General features: G+C 40.9%; 1 long non-coding RNA gene across 2 annotated transcripts in view; it reads left to right on the forward strand.

Moving 5' to 3' along the window:
• The first annotated feature begins 338 nt into the window (after positions 1 to 338).
• LOC122926727 overlaps positions 339 to 16,489 on the forward strand; it is a 68,326-nt gene continuing 52,175 nt past the window's right edge. For both annotated transcript variants that reach the window (XR_006387703.1, XR_006387704.1), the window contains exons 1-3: positions 339 to 524; positions 9,454 to 9,541; positions 10,832 to 10,971. This is a non-coding gene — a long non-coding RNA (uncharacterized LOC122926727). The remainder of the gene's footprint in view (positions 525 to 9,453; positions 9,542 to 10,831; positions 10,972 to 16,489) is intronic.

Here is a 16,489-nt window from a genome sequence, read left to right on the forward strand (position 1 = left end):
AAACAAAATAGAATCAGGCCTGCAATGTTTGGGCGATGCCATGTAGGTTACATGGCTTAGGGGGTAAGTTGCTCAAAAGTTTGAGTGGACAAAAAATTATTTATCTTCCAGTATTTATATGTGAATGGAAAGTTGATTAATTCAGTAAATAACGAACATTGCGGCCTTTATTAATCCATAAATAAATTGATGAATGGTTCTTATTTAGAGTTTGGTATCTCCATGTATGAGCCCTAACTCATTGTGTAATACAATAAGGGAACACATGGTGGCATGGTTCTGTTCATTGTATTAATTTATGCTAATAAAGTTATCTTACCTGGTGATAGGTGTCATCCACGAGGTTCAACAGTAAAGATAAGCTGTTATCTTCATCTTCACCATCATTGGATGGCAGCCTAACAGAAAAGGCGGGGGTGACCTATAAAAGAAGAAGAAAAACATTAGTTGTGCATTCACGGCGCAGGAAAAGAACTCTTCCCTCCCCCCGCCCTACTTTTAATCGTTGCGATGTTCATTATGGGGTAAGTCGCTCAAAAGTTTGAGTGGACAATAAGTTATTTATCTTACAGTATTTATATGTGAATGGTTAGTTGATTAATTCAGCAAATAACGAACATCACGGCCTATATTAATCCAAAAAAAAGTTGGTGAATGGTTGTTATTTAGAGTTTTGTGTCTTATTTATGGGAGCTTCTGGAACCAGTGCCACCATGATCCTCTATTTTCACCAAAATATCACTGCTTGACACAACTGGCTCTGGGGTGTCAGTACTTAGGACATTGACAGACTCACAGGGTTCAGCACGATACACCTTCCTATCATCATCCAAGAGAAAATCCAAGCTCTTTTCAGCATTGCCACCTGCTGCACAAACAGTCACTTTATCAGCACACTCCAAGGAAGTCACCCCCTGGTCCAGCACTGGTTCTGTACACCCTTCCAGCATACAGTAACCATCAAACATTTTTGCTTCACACTTCAAGTTCACAGACTTGACCCTCATCTCCTTAGGGACAGTAGACTCTTGGTTGTCACTAGCAACCACCTACATTTCACAGGAAACCGGCATGGCAGCATCACTTTCTGGGCTGTTATCAAACGCATGCACTAGATTTACCACTCGTCATCATCAGCTGTGACCTCTAGAGGCACACATGAGTTAATCCCCACATCTGACCTTTTCTCAGTAAAGGTGAGTTCACATCATCACTCTGGATTCAGTTATGGCTTTCCGTTATAACATGGTTATTATGGAAAATAACGGAATCCATAAGATGGAAGGCAAAATGGAAGCCTTTAAGAGGCATTCCGTTTTGATCCGTCATAATAGAAGTCTATGGTAATCATGACGCATCCGTCTGGTTCCCGTTATGCAAGACAGAAAACAAAGTCCTGTCGACAGGACTTTTTTCTCTGTTCTGCATAACAAAAACAAGACGGATCTGTTATGATTCCCATAAACTTCTATTACAAGGGAAAGCAAAACGGAATGCCTTTTAAAGGCTTCCGTTTTGCATTCCGTCATAATACGAGTCTATGAGCAGCATAACAGATCCGTCCTGGTTTCCGTTATGCAGGACTGGACTCCTGCATAATGGAAACCAGGACGGATCAGTTCTGCTGCCCATATACTTGTATTATTTAGAAACAAAATGAAATGCGTCTTAAAAGCTTCCATTTTGACTTATGTGTTATGGATTCCGTTATTTTCCGTTATAACCATGCTAAAACGGAAAGCCATAACGGAATCCATAACGCTGATGTGAACCCACCCTAACTGCATCTGCTTCAGATTTTGCAATAGGTTTGTCAACCTCAGGTTTCACTATTCTACTGCCTCTTACACGGGTTAGCATAGGATCTCAGAGTTTAGCTATCCCAAAGTTACTTCTGGTAACTGGAACTTCAAGGAGACCAGTGAATTTCTTAACATCTTTTGCAGACACCTGTGAGGGAGACCTCTCAGCTGCTTTACCTGCCAGTTCACACACTGCTTTTACCTGATCGGGTTTTGTGTCAATTTCCTGAAACAAAGGCAGGTTAGACATAGTACCCAATATTGCATTACTGTCATCACACAACTGTTGTGTGTCTTTGTCATCAGACACCCTTGTATTTAATCATTTTTTGTCCTTTAGTCCATTAGACTTAAAGGGGTTGTCCGGGTTCAGAGCTGAACCAGGATATATACGCTTCTTCACCCAGGCAACCCCTCTGAGATGAGCATCAAAGCATTGTATGCTCCTATGTTCTCCCTTGCCCTGCGCTGGATCATGCAGGGCAAGGGCTTTTTTGTTTACATTTTTACACTGCTGGGCGTAATCCTTCGCCTAGCAGTGTTCCTAATGATGTCACCAGCACTAATGGGTGGTCCTTAGCACTGACCTAGCCTGTAAAATGGGAACACTGCTAGGTGGAAGCCTCTGCCTAACAGTGTAAAAATGTAAACAAAAAAGCCCTTGCCCTGCGCTATAGAGCACAGGGCAAGGGAGAGCATCAGAGGGGCTGCCTAAGTGAAGAAGGGGATATGTCCAGGTCCGGGGATATGGTGAGATTCCACCCACCATCACCTCTAGGACTTTTGGCTGCAAGTCCTCTGGTTCTTCCCTTTTAGGGATCTGAGCAGCACGCTCTGCAGGAGACTTTTTCCAGGAACTGCCATCAGCATAATCTGGGACATGTTCTCCCTCCCACAACTGCCAGAAATATGGGAAGTCTCTGCTCAGTATGATCTTCACTTTAATTTCTGTACACTTTATTAGCGTATGCTGTACAGTCCCATAATCGGCCACAAAAGTAATAAAAACAGTCTTACCAGTCTCTGTAAGCATCCAACAGGAAAAGTACTAGAGGGTAGATATGCGCCGCTGAGATTATTAGTTCCAGTAGTATAATTTCAATCTTGGTGCTGGAGTGTGGAGAGGATGGGAGTAATTTGGTAGAGATCCAGTTTTGACCTCTCCAGGATTTCACCTTGTTTGTATTAGGAGTCCAGGTGGGGCTCCTGAGTAACTAAAAGGAGGCCAGCTAGCAGTGTGGGGGATGTGTGAGCTGCTGGAAAGCTAGAGTGTTGAAGCTGCAGGCCTCGCTAACTGGAAAACCATTGCTAGAAAACTGTACAGCTACTGGGTGAGCTACAAACTGCATTTGTTTTTGCATATTCACAAAGACTCTAAAGGAAGCGTATTGTTTTGTTGTCTCATGGACTTTGTTTTGCTGCTGGAAACGCTGATGTTTAATTTGCTGTGAATAAACCCTGCACTGACACCTGGAAACCCACTTGTGGACTACCTGTCTAACACTGACCCGGTCACAATATAAATACACCCACAATTTAATTTTCAAAGCAAAAATCATTCAATTACATGTATATAAAAGTGTAAACTTTGCAGTGGCCAGGTGGGGGAGATGCGTGGGGAGGTGAGGAGTGGTAGCAATATGAGCAGGGGCGGACTGGGAACTTGAAGTAGTCCTGGAAAAATACTAAAAGTGGCCCCGTTTTGTATTTGGGTCCAAACTGATGGAAGGCAGGGCCAGCAATACCATATTGTGTCACATTATACCACCCCACCAGAGAAAAATACCACAGTATTTCCCAGTGAGGTATATGGCCAATCCGCCCCTGCATATGATGATGGTGCTGTTACGGTGATGGCTATCTTGCTCCAGCGCTGCTTTGGGCCATGCAAAGTGAAGAGGGGGCACACCTGTTCCACAAGAGTAAACCCTAGTAGGAGGTCTCCAACTTGTTGGAAGGTGGGGTATCCTTGAAGTTGGTAGTAGCAAAGTGCAAGGCAGGAAATGGTAAAAATGGAAAGCGATAGATGGTGCACTTCAACATATTGCAAGTCTTTACTGAAGAACCAGTGTTTTTCACAATAATCCACGTGACATGGAGTTCTTAAACTGTTGCAAACATTCACGATGCTGACATATGGGGTTGATTCCAGGAGCTTAAAAAAAAAAAAAGCATCCCAACTGTATCTTCCACAGGACTTACTATGCATTAACTGTCCACACCTTTAGCTTCCAGTTGTAGGTTCACTAACTGCTCACAGGAAAGAGCCAAGCCCAGGTTTAAGGCCTGCCCTTTCCTGGATGCTATCTCTAGGCGATGAGAATTACCCTGTAAATCAACCTTCAGGTGCAAAAAAACTATATCAGCGATAAAAATAAGACTACAAAACATTAGGTATTTAACCATTTAGCAGTAACACACTGGGTCACTGCAACTTTTAGTTATGAGTTCATTTCATTTTATGAGTTCATAATTTCTAATGCTTCTACAAGCAAAGACCAAGAGAAAAAGGTAATAAAAATTTTATTTTCAAAGACAGGTTTCTGAAATTGGAGGCATCCTACAACTACAGTAAAACGGTCTAGTTAATGTATTTTGTATGGAGCACTGTTTGAAAGCCAAATTACACACATCTGTGTTACTGAAATTATATATAATTAAAAAAATAAAATTCATTTTCAGTGGGATATGAAATTGTTAAAAATGAAATGTGTACATTTCTACTCTAGTTCTGGGAAATGCTTTAGAAATTCCTGCAAATATTTAGGTTGCGGACATTTTTTTAATAAAATCTGTCATAATTCACTGCATGTGTTGAGATTTATAATTCTGGAAATGTTAATTCTTTGTTTTACTTGTGGTCTGTGTATAGGGTTTGATTTCATGCTAGCTGGTTTGGAATGATCCATAAGCTATATACATGGTTTAAGCTTTTGAAGTCCATTCCAATTTTATGTGATGTCCAACATTCATTATAAATTACTGCACACTACAGTATTCAGTTTTCTAGACTCTTTATGTGCCTCTTTGGGCTCATGCACACAAATGTACTTTTGGTCAGCATCTATCCACTTTTTGTGCGGGTCAGATATGGACCCATTCACTTTAATGAGGCTGCAAAAGATCCAGAAAGCACACCTGGGTGCTCCCCATATCTGTTTGTCTAGTCCATGGTCCTATTCTTGTCCGTTTTACAGACAAGGATAGGATAGTTCTATAGAAGGCAGGGAGTTCTGTTCTGCAAAATGCGGAACACACACAGCCGGTATCCGTGCAAAATGGCAATGATGGTATGTATAAAGCATCCACATGCCTTTTGATAAAGTTCTTTATTGACCGCATCAACCTACACTTTAAAAAAGAAGATGTAGTTCTGTGTCCAATTTAAAAAAATGTAACAATGCTATTTTAATAATTTTTCCCTTTTTTATATATTTTTTTTTTACTTTTTCTCCAGCTTTTTAGTTAGATCTCATACAGTAATACAATAACTGTTATTCTGCAAGTATTGACATTATATACGGTAAATGTTTTGTCACATATGTGAATTTAAATTTTGATACACTAGATATAGACTTAAATATTACTCTGGTTTGTGAAATTCAGCATTAGGAAAACATTTACGATATATAGCATATGGAAAAAGAATTTTGAACATCCTATATGTAATAAGTAAACTATTATTTAATGGTTTTTAATTATATATTTTTAGAAGCAACTAAAAACCCCAATTGCAAAACCAACCCACTGTAATTTTACTATCCACTTATTTGCCATTCAGTTCCTTCAGGTTTTGAACATGTTTTCCATGTAGTAACAATGCTGGCAAAAATCTCCACTGGAGATGAGCAAATTGTAAAAAATATTTGATTTGCCGGTTTGCCGAATTTTTGGGGAAAACTTGGTTAGGTCCGAATATATTTGCGGCAAATTGCATTACAAAAACGGCTATTTCCTGGCTGCAGAGAGCCTGTATAGTGGTGTAGAACACTGTGCCTTGCAGTAACACGCATAGGGAGTCTGCTGTGTTAGTGAAATAATACTGTGATTCAGTATGACATGCAGATGACAGGTGTCGCTCTTAGAATCACTGCACACTTCACTTATTTGGGCAGTCATGGGGCCAAAACTGACCAAATGACTCAAGTGTGAACTCAGCCTTACAGGTCGATGTTAGCGCCAAGAAGAAGAACACACATTTTACACCATCGTCAGCGGATTCAACATAGATGTCTACAGAACCTATTCTATTAAATGCTTATACAAGAAGAGCCCCCCGACAGTGTGGAGAGGGTGTCAGCAGTAAATTTGTATTGACGTCACTGATTATTTTGCCCTTCCTCTGATCCGTCAGAACAATAACGCCCAAAATACGGATCATGTCTGTGGAGCATCTGTAACATCCCGGAGTTATGTTACCAAACTCTTTTTCAATGCTACCACATGTTAAGTGTAATCATATTGTCATTAATGTCATTTTATGTATTTTCGAGGCCTGTTTTATGTATTATGCTGTAATTTCCATGTGCACCAGCAGGTGACAGCAGTATGTAGCAGGACCATAGCCAGTTTAGTATTGCTAGACTGGAATAGTTCATTCTAGTCTAGTTCCCCCCTTTTTGAGGAGGTGTGGAATGTTCCCACATCCTGCCTCATGGAGAGGAGAAGGAAGTTCTAGTTAGTGTACCAGCCACCCCGGCTAGGGGAAGGTTGTGTTAGTTGGAGCTCCTAGAAAATAGGGATCCCAGACCAGATCCTTGTCTCGGTTGAGACCAGAGAACCTTCCCAGCCTGAGCCATCAGTCTCAGCTGGTTGACAAGAAAAGCAGCCACCTCCAGCCTCCGGGAAGAAGCATTCCCTGTGAGCCAAGCTGTGAGTACATATCCAGAGTCCAGGAGAATCCAAATTCCTCCTCAGCTAGTCATGCCCATACCAAGCAGAAGATAGACAGAGCAGAAGATAAATACCTGCCAGATTCTCCAGGCACATAGTATAGCTGCAGAAGAGATATTGATCCCTGCCATACATTGCCAACACCTGATGGGACCTAAAGGACTATTGCTGTAACTCGTATGGATTTATGCTGCCATTCAGTAAAGACAAGTTGGATTATATCACCAGTCTGGATCTCATTCCTTACTACCAAAGTTCCTCAGTTACTCCTACTAGCAACACTCATTTTTTGCAAGTGAGCCAGGATCCAGGAGTCCAGCCGTACCCAGGTAGAAGACACCGTTGACATTACACAGAGACACTATCCCCACTCTGGCATTCCTCACCTGGTGCGTGAGTTATTACATCTTAAAGGGCCCTGAGATTATAACCTGCGCACATTGCAATTGGTGTCACGAACAAAAAACTATTAACTATACCTACACCTGACCCAGTCAGCACTTAGTATTGCGCCAGTGTGCATTGGTCCCAATCCAGCTTACTGCATATTTTGGCGTCACGAACAGGATCAGATTGAATTGTGTGCCTATCCCTGTCCAACAGAATCGGATCCAATTCTGTGCATGTGCTAATCGTATGTTTTACAGTATTGCAAGAGCTGCAGATTGTGCAAAAACCTTGAAAATGGACTTTATTACTTTTATTGCTGGACCTGAAAACACTGCATGGTGCGCGTCAGCACTGCAAGGGTTAATCGGCCATGTTTCCCTCATGGCACAGCATCTTTATGACTTTCAAGAGAACAAAGATATCGAATACACGCCCCTTCAATAGCGCAAAGTTATTGTAACCGCCCCCAAGAGATGGGAAGAGACAAGAACACCCTCTCAAGAGCGCAAAATTCATTCATAACAAGGACCTTGTTATGAATGAATGAATAACTTATATAGCGCTACAATTTTGCTCTTTTGCAGCCCTTGACCCCCTGTGCTTTCAGAAGAGGTGGCTCTTGAGCTTCTTCCTGAAGGCTAGATGGTTTTCTTCTGAGCGGATCTCCGCAGGTAGAATGTTCCATAGCCGGGGTCCTTGGACTGTGAACCTTCTTTCGCCTTTTGATTTGTAGCGGGTTTTGGGGATATGGAGGAGGTTCTGGTTAGCTGACTGGAGGGGGCGACCTGGGGTGTAGTGCTTTATTTTTTCTCAGAGGTATTCAGGTGCTTTCCCTTGTGTACATTTATGGGTGAGGCAGAGGGTCTTGAATTTGATCCAATCCTTCACGAGTAGCCAATGGAGGGTCTTCAAGGATGAAGTAGTTCATTCCAGTCTAGTTCCCCCCTTTTTGAGGAGATGCCTCATGGGGAGGAGAAGGAAGTTCTAGTTAGTGTACCAGCCACCCTGGCTAGGGGAAGGTTGTGTTAGTTGGAGCTCCTAGAAAATAGGGATCCCAGACCAGGACCTTGTCTCGGTTGAGACCAAAGAACCTTCCCAGCCTGAGCCATCAGCCTCAGCTGGTTGACAAGAAAAGAAGCCACCTCCAGCCTCCAGGAAGAAGCATTCCCTGTGAGCCAAGCTGTGAGTACATATCCAGAGTCCAGGAGAAGCCAAATTCCTCCTCAGCTAGTCAGGCCCATACCAAGCAGACGATAGACAGAGCAGAAGATAAATACCTGCCAGATTCTCCAGGCACATAGTATAGCTGCAGAAGAGATATTGATCCCTGCCATACATTGCCAACACCTGCTGGGACCTAAAGGACTAATGCTGTAACTCGTATGGAATTATGCTGCCATTCAGTAAAGACAAGTTGGATTATATCACCATTCTGGATCTCATTCCTTACTACCAAAGTTCCTCAGTTACTCCTACTCATTTTATTGCAAGTGAGCCAGGATCCAGGAGTCCAGCTGTACCCAGGTAGGAGACACCGTTGACATTACACAGAGACACTATCCCCACTCTGGCATTCCTCAGCTGGTACGTGAGTTATTACATCTTAAAGGGCTCGGAGATTATAACCTGCGCACATTGCAATTGGCGTCACAAACAAAATACTATTAACTATACCTACACCTGACCCAGTCAGCACTTAGTATTGCGCCAGTGTGCATTGGTCCCAATCCGGCTTACTGCACATCCGCCTTCTGCATTTGCTCAATAATCCATCAGTATTGTTAATGCCAAAAAAACAGAGATGACACGTGAATGGAATATTTGCATGTCTTCTGTATTTTGTACCCACTCCTGCTTTTGGCTACCAAATCACAAGCTAATTCTGATGGGACCATAGAGGCCTTACAGCTGCTACACAGACAGGATCCGTTTTGCGTCTCATTTTTCCTTCCTTCTGACAGATCAGAAGGGTCAAATAAATGATAATGTCAGCCAGGCCGAAAGGCAAAATAGTGGCCCAGTCATAAAGTAGGGAGGGTGGGAACAGCATGGTGTCATAAACTCCACATTATAAAATCAATTAACCTCATTTAAATAAATACAACACTCAAAATAGCATTTTTATTGATTGGTTGGATAATGTTGGCCACGGTGCCACGTATGTTACCTAATTATATATAATAGATTTAACAACAAACAGTCAATTTAATAACCTTCAAATAAATAAAACTCCACTTAATCCACTCGAAGAGTGACTATTTCCCCAAAGCTAACACCGTGACATTACGTTAAAAGGGGAAGGGGGGGGGGGGGTTCTTTTCTGCCGCTCACCAACTGCGCAGTAACTGACAAACCTTATCTTTTATAGATACTCACGTGAATACAGTTGATCCATTCTCAAATCAAGATGAAGATCTTCCCTTGAAATTCAGATCTCGCAAGGCATCTGTTACCAGGTAAGAAACATTAAACTGTAAATACTTGCACATGCAATTAAAGGCGTCATGACACCATGTCACCCCTAATTGCATCCGCAACTAGGTCTGCCCATGGTGTCATAAACTCCACATTATTAAATCAATTAACAGCATTTAAATAAATACAACACTCAAAATAGCATTAATCATCTTTATTGATTGGTTGGATAAAGTTGGCCACGGTGCTACGTATGTTACCTAAATATATAATAATAGATTTAACAACAAACAGTCAATTTAATAACCTTCAAATAAATAAAACTCCACTTAATCCACTCGCCAAATAGCGAAGCTAGATGGCTAACCAACACTGCAGCCTTTTTAAACTAAGTTTAGCAAGCCGACATTGAATATGTCTAGGCCCAGAGCAGATAATGAGTTTTTGCCAACATTGTATAAGCCCTCAGTGAACCCTTCTAATTCAGCATGCCTATAAGACAGCTTATTATGCAGACCCATAGACTTTTCTATAGTCTTGTTGACTCGTATTCTTATTTTCTCCATAAATGACAATTGTGAGGCCTTCCATTCCCATTTAGGGATAATTTCAGAGAACGCAAGTTGCGACAATGGAAATAGTACTTGTATTTTACAAAGGGTGTCCTTCATATCTTTTAATAATAAATGGGTACTTATTCTGCCCAAATCATCAGAACCTACATGAAGAATGATCAAGTCAGGCTTAGGCCAAACTACCAAGAAAGAACAACCCAGGGGATAAATGTCTTTAAGTCTGATACCCGGAATACCTCTCCAGAACATAACCACTCTATTACCGAAACCTAAATTATCAGATTTAAACCTCATAGAACGATCACATGCCAAAGATATGAGTTGGTTTACCAGGATCTATACGATCTTTATATCTGAAAAAGATTACAATAATAAATAAGGTCTAATATATAATTGAAACCTATTGGATTTCCACTTGCCAATTTTTTTTAACACATTGTCTTTTAGTCCTAAGGAGTAAGCATAAGTGGCAGCCCCTATACAGAACGAATGAGCAGAGATTTTTTCCTGCTCCAAGTTAAAGTGGGCCTTACATTTTGACAAGACTAAATTAAATTGAAATTTCGTCAGGGGAGTGTTGTCAGCATGTAGGAATAAGGGGCAGTGAATTGTGCCTCTAGTTAGTAACCATGCCTTCATAGCTAGGACAGGGCATAATTCTGAAGAGATATATTTATTTAAGGTGCACCAAGTACCTTTACCAAACTGATCTGTTTTCGATCTTTTGATGAAAATTTTTATTCTATCTTCATGTAGGAGTAAATCCTTAAGCAGCAACGGAGCCTTCAACGCTCTATTCACAGCCGCTAACTCGCTAATACGGAAAGCACCGAAAAATGCAAGCAAGAAGACAGCTTTGAATAAAGAAGTTTCATAGGAAAAGGAACAAATGGCTGGTAAATATAATATACAATTTTTTTTAAATGAATCAAAGATAGCAGTTCTAACAGTACAACTTTTAACTCTTTTTGCTCCTTTTATAACTTGCTTAGCTAACAAACTATTAGAAAAAGGGGTAATATCAAGGGGTTTTTGGAAAAAGGAAATGCCATAAATAATTTTTGGGATGTAATCCCCTTTTCTTTCCTTCCCTAAGTAAGTGTTGAAGAAAAAGCATCAAGTGTAGAGAAGTATTATCAGTCTCCTCAAAACGATTGGCCAAGCAAAATTGCCACCAATTAATCCACGCTGCTGAATATGCAGCCCTTATAGTACTGGCTAAAGAGGTTTGTAGGAGCCTGCTTATAAATTCGATATCGAGTCCCATAGGTGAGCCGGGCACGCTATTCCTTCCTTGTCCGTCTCTGAATACTGTCATGTTCTGCCGGGACAAAGCATCAGCTATTAAATTATTTCCTCTTCAATATACCTTGCCTTTAGCCAAATATTGTTTTGTAGACATGCTAAAACAACTAATCTCAGTAACCCAATAACAAAAGTAGACTGGGCAGATAAGCAGTTGATAGCAAATACTACACCTTCGGTATCAGATAATAGTAAAACATTTTTGTTTCTAAAGTATTCTTGCCATATGGTCAATGCAACCAAAACCGGAAAAATCTCCCAAAAATTGATATGCCTCATAAATGGCTTTTCACGCCATTCGATCGGCCAAATATCGGCAGACCAGTGTGTACCAAAACTAGCCCCATAACCCACTGACACCGCCGCGTCAGTGAATAAACGGAGGGAATCAGAGTCAACGAACTCCTCCTGCCAAACTGTACGACCATTAAAATTTTCGAGAAAACACAGCCAGATGCGAATATCCTCTTTCAGTTGAGAGGATAATCAGATGTGATCATTTGCATTTCTTAATCCAGCTGTGGCGGCATATAATCTTTTAGAAAAAAATCTGCCCATAGGTATCACTTTGGATATAAAATTCTAAGAACCCAAAACAGATTGCAAACGTTTGAGGGATATTTTCTTGCATAGTAACAAATTAAATAGCTGAATCCTAGTAGGGGTTAATTTTTCCTCTGGAATTTTGAATTCCATATTTTCAGAATCAATAAAAATTCCAAGGAATTTAATATTTCTAGTCGGGTATACCGTTTTTTCCACGGCTAACGGGATATTAAAATACTCAGATATACCTTTAAAAGTATTAGGTAAATTAATACAATCTTCGATACCTTCCTTGCCTATAAATAAGAAATCATCAAGATAATGAATCGTGTATCCAGAGTTATAATGTGTTTCTACCATCCACTGCAGGAAGGTCGAAAACGCCTCAAAGTAATGACAGGAAAGAGAAAACCCCATTGGGAGGGCTTTATCAAAATAAAATTTACCCTCAAAATGGAAACCTAACGAATTGTAACCATCAGGGTTAATAGGGAGCAACCTGAATGCGGACTTAATATCTGTTTTGGCCATCAGCGCGTTTCTGCCTGCCTTACGTAAGAGAGATAATGCCATATCAAAAGAAGCATAATGCACTGTAGTCATATCTTTGTTAATCATGTCATTCAGAGATCTGTCTTTTGGGAAAGACAGATTGTGAATCAAACGATAGGAGTTATTCTCTTTTTTCGGCACTAGGCCTAGTGGAGATATTCTGAAATATCTGGTCACGCTTCACCTTCTGCCCACAGATTCTACATATGGTCATGTTCACCTCCTCCGGTGACTTAACAAAAAACGGCCAAACCGCCAAGTAGGTGATTTTACCCCCAACAGTATGCACTGAATGACTGCTACCGCTGCTGCCTCCGAGGACCGCTGCCTCCTGCCCGTTTTGCTCCCAACCTCCCACTGCGGCCACCATGCTGACTCCTGGCCACGCTAGCGACTTACTGGCTCCGCTGCTGCCACAATGACAAGCTGCCACCCTCTTCTCCTGATGATAAGGCCCCTTTGTCACCCGGCTCCCATCATTATCGAATACTATATGAGATGTGGATAGGGCACTCAAAGAAATCCAGGACCATGTAATAATGAAGAAATTATATTTATCTATGCTATTTATTCAGCAATCGATAAAATGGTAAAAGGCAGCAGCATAAAATGTTGACAACATAAAATTGTTGCCTCTATGTGTTAACAGCAATTAGTAACACCACAATAATACAATAGATACATACAATCGAACAGCATCAAATTTGGTCAGAGGAATAAATAGAATGTTAATATGAATGGAGGCAATCCCGATCGTATTGGCTCTATTGTGGAGTCCCCACGGAATGCCAGATTTCGACCTGAAAAACATTTAAAAAATAATCGACCCAATATATGTAGAAAAGGTAAGTGTCAACTATAAAAAAATCGATCAATTAGCTCTAGATACTATCTAGACCAATCTGTCCTGGAACATGGATGAAAGTTCATGTCATTATGTGCCCACACCTGATTACAGCGGCGTCCCGCTACTAAACAACTTGCAAGTAATTATTTACCTCTAAATCGACTTAGATCTTCTGCCAGACCTTTAAGATATTTTAGCTCCCTAATCGTGCCTCCGTTGTTGTAGCACTATATTATCGGGAGATTCTTGTAGATGAAGACCACGCTGACGGGCTTTTAATCGACACGTAGGCCAATTGTATCCGGCCCTCTGTTCGTTTGTCCTCGAAAAAAAACGTGTTGGTAACTTTCGTCAGTATAAGATAGCGCACTTCTGGTCAATGGCGGTCGATAATAGGTAATAGTCTCTGGACACAAATAGCGGGGGATGTGGAAGCAGACGCGTTTCGGGGTACTAGCGTTCACCCCTTCCTCAGTGGTAAACATCCCCCTCATGGATCTTCTCTTTTATAATGGTACTCTTGCGTAATTCATGGTCTCATTGGCTAATTGTCGAGCGTCAGATCCGGTTTGTAAAACATATGTATTCACTCAGATTGGTATGTTAGCACAAGTGTCTATAATTGCTGGCCAAAGACATACATAGAAATAAAAAATAGAAAATAGACAATCTTCATCCTTTAGCAATTAGCTATATGTCTATAATTCCATCCGTTTGTTCATAATGGGCCCATGTAACATCTGTGAAAAAAACACACCCATGCATATTGCGATATTAATGCGGCATATGTGCGTTTTTTCTTTTTTTTGTCTAAGATGACAAGGCTCCTCATCTGCCATTAGTTTGATGAACAATATCGTAGGTAATTGATAGACCATTTGAGGTGCTCAGTCTTATTGCGCTGAACTCAACAGGTCCAATGTAGAATACAAATCAAGGGTATAATAGAACTAATATAAAAATTATACTTTAAAATCAAGTATAGATCAATTTAAAACTATAAAAATGACAAAATATTGTTGAGGGTTGTAAGAGAAGCGGGAACCCATCTGTGAAGGAGAAATCGGGCCCAGTACAAAAAGGTCCGGTTAATCGTCAACAGATGGGTGCCCACTCTAAGCTCATAAAAATCCAAAGAGCTCAAATTTGGCATTGAGACCATTGGGTAACAGGGTATCAAGTTCAAAAACCCTCTTGGTTTCTAGCCTGGACATCTTTTCAATGTGATTTCCACCCCTCCACTCTTTATCCACTTTATCTATTGCTAGAAACCTCATTCCCGAGGGGTCCTGATCATGACTAATTTTGAAGTTATATTATTGATGTGCTCTGAAATCCGTTTTTTCAGGGATATTTTAGTCCTCCCCACATATTGGCGTTTGCACGGACACTGTCTGCACGTAACTGATGTCCTCCTCAACCGTCTCTGGGTCAGGAGCCTAACTGCTCACAACACCTGCTCCCACGCCACTCTCCCCATTACTACTTGCCAGCCTAGTGGAGGAAGCGGCTGATGTCTTCTCCAGATCTTGGCTGGGCAGTAGTTGCTGACTGTTCTCTAGTAGCTCGTCCTCACTGTATAGTGGAGCTGAGCCCACAGCATATAATACTTCTCGCGGTGAGGGAACAGAAAAGGACAGAGGCAGATGAAGGACAGGTGAGGGGCTGCTCCCGGGCCATGCTAACTAAGCGTCGCGTCAGAGGAACCCACCGACTCTTGGCTGGGGGTGTCTGATGTCACTTGGGAGAAAGTGGATGACCAAGTCAACCATTCAAGAACCACTGGGTTGCTGTTCAAGACACGACCGCTAGATGACATCGGGAGCTCAGGCCTCTCAAAGTGACCCCTGCTGCCACGCCCCTTACTCTGCTGCAACCTGTGCCTGAGCCAGAAACATTTAGACCTCTGCCTCTCTCCTGTGCAGGGCCTGGCACTTGTCTCTCTGACATACTGTTATATTAAATAAATAAATAAAAAGGAAATTAAAAGAACCCATAAAACTATGTAATTTTCTCACTGCAGCACACAACGCCTAATAAGTCCTTTTATTTAATCCTAATACACTCCGCATCACAGAAGGCTTTACCACAGATAAGTGGACCGCAGAGTGGCAAATATAAATTTTATTTTTCCGATAATACACGTCGCAAAAGGCTTTACCACAGATAACTGGACCGCTAATTGTCAAATATAAATTTTCTTTTTACGATAATACACGTCACAGAAGGCTTTACCACAGATAAGTGGACCACTGAGTGGCAAATATAAATTTTCTTTTTCCAATTATACACGTCACAGAAGGCTTTACCACAGATAACTGGACCGCTGAGCCGAAAATATACTTTTTCTTTTACAGTAATACACGCCAACGGTGACTGTAACTGCACCGCTAAACTGCAAAAATGGTTTTAAAACAGATAACAGCACCGCTGAGCAAAAAATACATTTTTTGTTTTTATGGTAATACACGCCACAACAGGCTTTAAAAGATATAAGGTAACTGCACCACTAAACGGCAAATATATTTTTGTTTTGCCAGTAATACACACCAAAAATGGCTTTAAAACGGATAACAGCACCGCTGAGCAGAAAATATATTTTTTCTTTTTACAGTAATACACGCCACAACAGGCTTTAAAAGATATATTGTAACTGCACCACTAAATGGCAAATATATTTTGGTTTTGCCAGTTATACACACCAAAAATGGCTTCAATACAGATAACAGCACTGCTGACCAGAAAATTATTTTTTTCTTTTTACGGTAATACACGCCACAACAGGCTTTAAAAGATATACGGTAACTGCACCGCTAAACAGCAAATATAGTTTGGTTTTTCCAGTAATGCATATCAGAGATTGCTTTAAACAGATAACAGCACTGCTGAGCAGAAAATATATTTTTTCTTTTTACGGTAATACAAGCCACAACAAGCTTTAAAAGATATACAGTAACTGCACCGCTAAATGCCAAATATATTTTGCTTTTGCCACTATTACGCACCAAAAATGGCTTTAAAACAGATAACAGCACCGCTCAGCGGCAAATATATTTTACTTTTGCCACTAATACACGACAAAAAGGGCTGTAATTTTAGCAGTTCACCACTCAACTGCCAAACAATGCTTTAGAACATATAACTGCACTGCACAAGGGCAAATG

The sequence above is a fragment of the Bufo gargarizans genome, chromosome 2 (genome assembly GCF_014858855.1).
Source record: "Bufo gargarizans isolate SCDJY-AF-19 chromosome 2, ASM1485885v1, whole genome shotgun sequence".
Taxonomy (NCBI): domain Eukaryota; kingdom Metazoa; phylum Chordata; class Amphibia; order Anura; family Bufonidae; genus Bufo; species Bufo gargarizans.